This window comes from Cebus imitator, unplaced genomic scaffold (assembly GCF_001604975.1).
Source record: "Cebus imitator isolate Cc_AM_T3 unplaced genomic scaffold, Cebus_imitator-1.0 Scaffold32, whole genome shotgun sequence".
NCBI classification, from domain to species: domain Eukaryota; kingdom Metazoa; phylum Chordata; class Mammalia; order Primates; family Cebidae; genus Cebus; species Cebus imitator.
The window spans coordinates 5,768,597-5,776,410 of record NW_016107347.1 but is presented as its reverse complement, the minus strand read 5'-3'; the positions used below and the strand labels follow the sequence as shown (position 1 = coordinate 5,776,410).

General features: G+C 45.7%; 1 pseudogene across 1 annotated transcript; it reads left to right on the top strand.

Annotated features, from left to right (window-relative positions):
• The first annotated feature begins 1,890 nt into the window (after window positions 1-1,890).
• Window positions 1,891-2,984, top strand: LOC108301175 (annotated as a pseudogene). Its single transcript, XR_005199378.1, has one exon. The product of XR_005199378.1 is annotated as an ADP/ATP translocase 3-like (transcript).
• The last annotated feature ends 4,830 nt before the right edge of the window (window positions 2,985-7,814 follow it).

Sequence of the window (7,814 nt, the reverse complement as noted above, 5' to 3'; positions counted from 1 at the left end):
ATTCCTCTAGATTCCATTAGTCTTATTCACAGATAAGTCAGACCTTCAGAGACAGGAACATATTGTTTTGGCCGCTGGCTAGCTAGCTCTATTGAACAAGGCTGAGCAGCTATGCCACTGGTCTACCTCTTTGTGTACTTACCACTAAAAGGATTAAGGATGAGGTTCAGTGTGTCAGGCAAATTTCCACTTTTTGAATACATTCGTGGCAGCCTCTCAGATGGCCCCCAGCGATCCTTGCCTCATAGTAAGTCATGCCTTTGTGTAGTCACTTCCCACATAGAATAGGGTGACCTGTGTAGTTATAAGTTATACCCTACATGATGGAATGTGACTTCTGAATCTAGGTCATAAAGGGAATTGTGGCTTCCACCATGTTCTTTCCTATACTGCCCACTCAGGAGGAAGTCAGCTGCCATGTTGTGAAGATACTCAAACAGCACAATGGAGAGGTCCATGTGTTGAAGAACTGAGGCCACCTGCTAAGAGCCAGCAATAACTCGCCAGCCGTGTGAGTGAGCCATCTTAGAAGTACATCCTCCAGCTCCAACTGTTGTAAGCTTTTTTAGGATATCACTTCCATATCTCTAAATAACAAGATTATATTGCTGCTTTTTTCTGTTTTAGACATTGTTGATTTCCCACTTTTCCATTTTTGTAGTGAGAAACACAAATTACCACAAAATTTAGTAGATTAAAACAATGAGCATTTATTATCTCTCACAGTCACTTTCTTCATCTCCTCTCAATATATTATAGTGTAAATCTGATATACAGTCACATGCCACATAACAATGTTTTGGTCAATGATGAACTGCAGAGATGACAATGGCCCCATAAAATTGTAATGAAGCTGAAAAATTCCTATTGCCTAAGGAGTACAATGCATTACTCACATGTTTGTGGTGATGCTGGTACAAACAAACCTACTGCACTGCCAGCCATGTAAAAGTCTAGCACATATCCAAATTCCCATCAATGATAGACTGGATAAAAAAAATGTGGCACATATATAACATGGAATACTATGCAGCCATAAAAAGAATGAGTTCATGTCCTTTGCAGGGACATGGATGAAGCTGGAAACCATCAATTCTCAGCAAACTGACACAATAACAGAAAACCAAACACTGCATGTTCTCACTCATAAGTGGGAATTGAACAATGAGAACACATGGGCACAGGAAGGGGAACATCACACACCGGGACCTGTTGGGAAGTTGGGGGCTGGGGAGGGATAGCATTAGGGGAAATACCTAATGTAGATGATGGGTTGATGGGTGTAACAACCTGCATGTTTTGCACATGTATCTCAGAACTTAAAGTGTAATAATAATAAAAAGTCTAGCACATACAATTATGTACAGTATGTAATACTTGATAGTGATAAATGTGTTACTGACTTACGTATTTACTCTACTTTTAATCACTGTTTTGGAGTATACTCCTCCTACCTATTAAAAAAAAGTTAACGGTAAAACAGTTTCACTTCAGACAGGTCTTTCAGGAGGTATTCCAGAAGAAGGCTTTAGTATCATAGGGGATGACAGCTCCATGTGTGCTATTCCCCCTAAAGACCTTCCAGTGGGACAAGACGTGAGCGTGGAAGACAGTGATATTGATGGTCCTGACCCTGTGTAGGCCTAAGCTAATGTGTTTGTGTATTTGTTTTTAACCAAAAATTTACAAAGTAAAAATTTTTAAAATTTTTTAAGTAGAAAAAAGCTTATAGAATAAGAATATACAGGTACTATTTTTGTACAGCTGTGCAATGTGTTTAAGCTGTTATTTCAAAAGAGTCAAAAAGTTAAAAAAAATTAAAAAGTATATAAAGTAGATGCCCTCTCTTCACTCTCTGTGCCCGCTCTCCTGCTGTCAGCCCGCTCTGCTGCCTGCCCCGCCACCATGACGGAACAAGCCATCTCCTTCGCCACAGACTTCCTGGCAGGAGGCATCGCCGCCGCCATCTCCAAAATGGCCATGGCCCGGATCGAGTGGGTCAAGCTGCTGCTGCAGGTCCAGCATGCCAGGGAGCAGATCGCTGCCGACAAGCAGTATAAGGGCATTGTTTACTGCATCGTCCGCATCCCTAAGGAGCAGGGCGTGCTGTCCTTCTGGAGGGCAACCTGGCCACCGTCATCCTCTACTTCCCCACGCAAGCCCTCAACTTCATCTTCAAGCATAAGAACAAGCAGATCTTCCTGGGAGCCGTGGACAAGCACACGCAGTTCTGGAGGTACTTTGTGGGCAACCTGGCCTCCGGCGGTGCAGCCAGCGCGACCTCCCTGTGCTTCGTGTACCCCCTGGATTTTGCCAGAACCTGCCGGGTAACACGTGGGAAAGTCAGGCACGGAGTGTGAGTTCCGAGGCCTGGGAGACTGCCTGGCAAAGACCACCAAGTCTCACGGTGTCCGCGGCCTGTCCCAGGGCTTCAGTGTCTCCATGCAGGGCATCATCATCTACCGGGCCGCCTACTCTGCCGTGTACGATACGGTCAAGGGTGTGCTCCCCGACCGCAAGAATACACACATCGTGGTGAGCTGGATGATTGCTCAGACCCTGACGGCAGTGGCCGGTGTGGTCTCCTACCCCTTCCACACGGTGTGGCTGCGGATGATGATGCAGTCGGGGCGCAAAGGAAGTGACGTCATGTACACGGGCACCTTCCACTGTTGGAGGAAGACCTTCAGAGACGAGGGGGGGCAAGGCCTCCTTCAAGGGTGCGTGGTCCAACGTCCTCTAGGGCATGGGGGCGCATTCGTGCTGGTCCTGTACGACGAGCCGAAGAAGGTCATCTAAGGGCCTCGGCCCCCTTCACACACACCAGGGGAACCAAGAGAACCACTAGAATCCTCAACCATGTGGATCATGGGCCTTCCAAGAAATTCCAGTCTTTTTCCCAGCCGGATCCTGCCAGCAGACAGCCAGGGAAGGCTCTAGAAAAGGGGCGCGTTGTGATCTAACCATTGACACTCAATTCCATGTCTTGACGGGGAGGGAACCATGGCGTCTTTGCGGGTCCACGGGCCAGACACTCCAGCACTCAGACCTAGAGTCCAGATGCTTGTAGGACCCAAGTCATGTGTAAGTATTTATTTAAAACCAAAGAATCATGTTTCCCAATTTGTACTTAAAAAAAAAAGAGTATATAAAGTAAAAACGCACGGTAAGCTAAGGGTAATTTATCATTGAAGAAAGAAACGTTTAGAGTAGATTGGCATAGCCTAAGTGTACAGTATTTCTAATCCTTGTAGGGTCTTCACATTCACTCAAGGCTCACACACTGACCCAGAGCAACTTCCCATCCTGCAAGCTCCAGTCATGGTAATGGCCCTGTATGAGTATACAGTTTTATCTTTTATACCATACTTTTACTGTACAGTTTCTACATTTAGGTATGTTTAGATCCCCAAATACCATGGTGTACAATTGCCTGCAGCACTTGGTACGGTAACATGCAGTACAGGTTTGTAGCCTAGGTGTGTGGTAGGCTGTACTGTCTAGGTTTGTGTAAGTACACTCTGTGATGTGTGCACAACGACAAAAACCCCTTTTATCTTTATGAACCCCTTGTCAACCCTCGAATTCCCTTTTGAATGAGGAGGAGCATAAGTACCTGATTTTTACCCAAGATAGTCAAAAGCTAGCATATCAAAGAGTTGAACACAAGGCAAAACTCTTGAGAAGGAGCCAAGAATCTGGTCGGCAATGAAAGAGCAATCCCACGAGCCAAAGGAGCAGGGGTGAGTTAAAAATGTAGAGGTGGATCCAGAGCTGGACCCAGGGCAAAGTCAGAAAAGGTATAGACCCTAGGGAAGCCAGCAGTCTCCCCATAAGCTTGCAGGGCTTTTCAGCTTGCCGAGGTCCAGCGGAGACATGTGGTTCTGAGGGGTTGTTGAAGCCTCTTATGTCCCACCACAGGCTGGACTCTTTTTTCCTCTGTCCATCCCTGCTGACACTGGGCCCCCCATCCTGCTTCTCAGGGCACCTCACTGCTCTTGTCATTATTGGAGGAAGTTGGGGAGAAAGGAAATTAGGTAAAGAATGAAGCAAAATTAGCTTTACAGTAATCTCATTAACAGATGCTAGTCTTATTTTATAGAGAGCGTAGAACTATGTATGGAGTATTATTTTAAGAAAGCTGGAAAATTCGTTGTGCCCAGGGGAAGAGGTGTCCCTTCTTCAGTCCGTGTGAATTCCTTCAGCTGTGCACTTCCCTCCATCTTCATATCTCTCCTTCGCTAGGACCCCCTTCCATCAAATTTCCCTTCTCTTCTACATCTTCAATCTCTTCCTGTCTCCTAAATCTTTTCCTCAGTATCTACACAAGTTGTTCTCATCCTTTAACAATTTCTTCCTGGATTTCTCTAGTTCTGTCTTTTTCCTTCTTTTTACAGACAGCTTTCCTGACAATTCTCTGCACCTGCAGCTTCTACTTTCTCTGTTTCTCACTCCACAGTGGTGTGGGTGCACTCCCTGCTGTTACCAGTAGGCTTATACTCAACTCAGTCTTGATGTTACTTAACTTATTTGCGCTATCTGTTGTACCCTGCTTCCTACTTTTTGAAATGGTTCTTCTTTTTGATTTCCATGATTCACTTCTTGTTTTTTGAGATAATGTCTCACCCTGTCACTCGTACTGGAGTGCTGTGGTGTGATCTTGGCTCACTGCTGCCTTGAACTCTTGGGCTTAAGCAATCCTGCTTCAGCCTCCTAAGTAGCTGGGACTGTAGGTGTGTGCCAGCACACCTGGCTAATTAAAATACACACACACACACACACACACATTGGAGAGACAGAATCTTGTTATGGTTCCTAAGCTGGTGTCAAACTCCTGGCCTCACGTGATCCTCCTGCCTTGGTCTCCCACAGCCCTGGGATTACAGGTATGAGCCACCACACTGGTCTCATTTATTCTTAACCTCACCTCCTCTGGTCTTTTCTTTCCTTTTTTCTGCAGGCTGTAATTCCGTTGCCCATCCCTTAAATGCATGGTTCGTTCTTGGCTCTCTTCTCTTTTCATCCTCTAAATTTTTCCAGATGTATCGTCCCTCCCTGTGGTTTTATATGGCAGAGCTGCCAAATGTAGATATTTCCATCCAGGGCCCTCCACCAAGTTGTGTATGTGTGTACAACCCACCTTTTGCATCCCCTGCTCCTTTACCCAAGGCTGTCCCTCCTCCTGGATGTTATTTTCTGGAGAATGACATGGTCAGCTACTCTGATTTCTGAGTCAGGAACATGGACATTATCTCTGACCTTCTCTTACCCCTTTTCTACTCCATGTCCACTCATACACCAGTCAACATAACCCTGACTCTACCTCTTACTGTCTCACAGCCTCAGTCTCTTCTCTCCATCCATCAAGTTCAGACTCCATCCACTGCCTTAGTTCAGACCTCCAGTGCTCATGCAACCTTCTGAATGGCCTCCTCACCCCCAAGATTCTCTCCATTAATCCATCTCCACATTGTAACCGTGGTGGCTACTAAAGATACATATCTGGGTGTGATGTTCTCCTGGGTAAAAACCACATCAGCTCCCTGCATTTAGGGAATCTCTGAAGTCCCTGTCTTGGTCTTGAAGACCCTTCAGAGTGGGCTGCCTCTCTGGCCTCAGCCTCCCCAGGTGCCTGCCATGGGACAGCCCATGTTAGCCTGCACTGAGTTGCTTGCTGCTTTATGTGCCAGTGCTGTTGAACTTGCTATTTCCTATACCTAGAGTCTTCATCCCTCCCGTCTTCACCAGATGGACCCATACGCATACTTCAGCACAGCTCAAGCCTCCTTCTTCCAGCCTTAGCTTACACAGCCTCCTCCCTCTCCCCCAGGCTGGGCGAGGGACCTTTCCTCTGGGTTTCTTTGTCCTTTCCTCTGTCAGACACTGTCATACTATACTGTGATCATTTGTTTCCTTGTCTGTAAACAAAGGCAAGACATTTTTTGGGGAAGCTTATGCTGGTACTCAGCACAGTTTGGCCTCTTGCAGATGGTTCAACCAATGTTTATTTATTTATATTTTTAGAGACAGGGTCTCCCTCTGTCACTCAGGCTGGAGTGCAGTGGTGCAGTCATGGCTCACTGTAACTTCAAACTCCTAGGCTCAAGCGAGCTTCCTGCTTCAGCCTCCCAAGTAGCTGGGATCACAGGCACGAGCTGCCATGTCTGGCTAATTCTTTTACTTTTGTAGAGAGGGGTCTCTCTATGTTGCCCAGGCTGGTCTTAAACTCCTTGGCTCAAGCATCCTCCTGCCTTGGCCTCCCAAAATGCTAGGATTACATGCATGAGCCACTATGTCAGGACCCAACCAACATTTGTTGAATAAATGGATCAAGGAATGACTACGCTGCAGAAGAAGTGTTGTCAATTCCCTTACTTCATAAAGCTGATGCTTAATAATAAAAAATATTTTTCTTGGATCTCAGGTACACAGGACTATTCTACCCCTCATCTTATGTCACAGTGTCACCATTGGTCCGTGCAAGACCTCTGCCGTTCTTCATTCTTTTATTCATTCATTCCTTTTATCCCCATCCCTTGATCCCATCACCATTTTAATTTGTTTAATGTTGAGTCTTGAAAAGCATGTATGCTTGTTTTGTGGGAGCGGATTTTTAATTTCTGTGGATAGGGTTGTGATATAGCTCATTATGTTTCTTGTCTTCTATTCAGGACCACGGTTTTAAGATTCAGCCACGTTGCTATGTGTATGTCTAGCTTATTCCTCTTAACTGTTTCATTGTTCTCCTAAAACTAAGTATTTAAACAGCATTTTCATCCTCATGATTTTGTTTGTTTATTTTTGTTTTTAAATTTGATGTTCACATCAGCAACGTGAGGAAGTCAGGGCAAATATTAGTATCTCCATTTTACTGTGGAGGAAGCTGAAGCTCAGAGAGATTGAGTGATTTGCCCTGAGTTATACAGCGCTTTTGTGGCAGAGTCTTCTTGTGGGTCCCATCTTCCAACACCACATTCAGGGCATGCTCAAGGATCACACTCCCTTTTCATGTGAGTGTGGCCCAGAGCTGGTCCCAAGGAGTAGAAGATAGGAGCCTGCCCTCATGGTCAGGGGCAGGAGTGTCCCTGGGCAAACCTCATGAGATCTCTCCCTCCCACCCACGTTTCTGCCTCCTGAAAGCAGGTTAAAATGAGTGTCTCGGCAGTTGGGAATGGAGATGGGGTGGGGGACACTATGCAAAGGCAACAGCTTTCAGGGTGGTGGGGTTCGTATGAGCTTGGGTTGTGGGGTGATTGCTAATTGTGTATAATAGATACTTGCATTTCCCTTCTTCAGCCATTGTGAGTCACCCATGGGGAAATGGCCTCCATTCCCACAAGGAATCCCAGTTCCCCGGAATTTACCCCATCTGCCCACCATCATCATGACTACTTTGTCTCAGGGGCAGGTGTGTTCTCTGCAAGTTGTAATACATGACATCCATGCTTGTTTTTCTAAATAACGAGAATTATAAGGCTGTGAGTGAACCCCAGAAGGAACCAGGTGAACTCTCTGTAAGTCCTACTCATGAGAGTTTTCAGAAGCTCAGCCCACTGCCTTTTATCCCTGCCCTCTTTCCATTACTGGAAAAAAACATAATTATAATCAAAACTGAGATTCATGATGGTACCGTGATCCCCTTTTAGTGAGAAAATTAAGGCTCAGAGAGGGTAAATAACTTTCCCAAGGTAACACAGCAAAAAAGTGTCACAACTGAGACTCAGATCTAGATCTTCTGATTACAGACACTATGCCTTATCCGCTACACCCTATCAAGGGCAGATGTCCAGTTTCTTAGTAGGAGAATTCAGGCT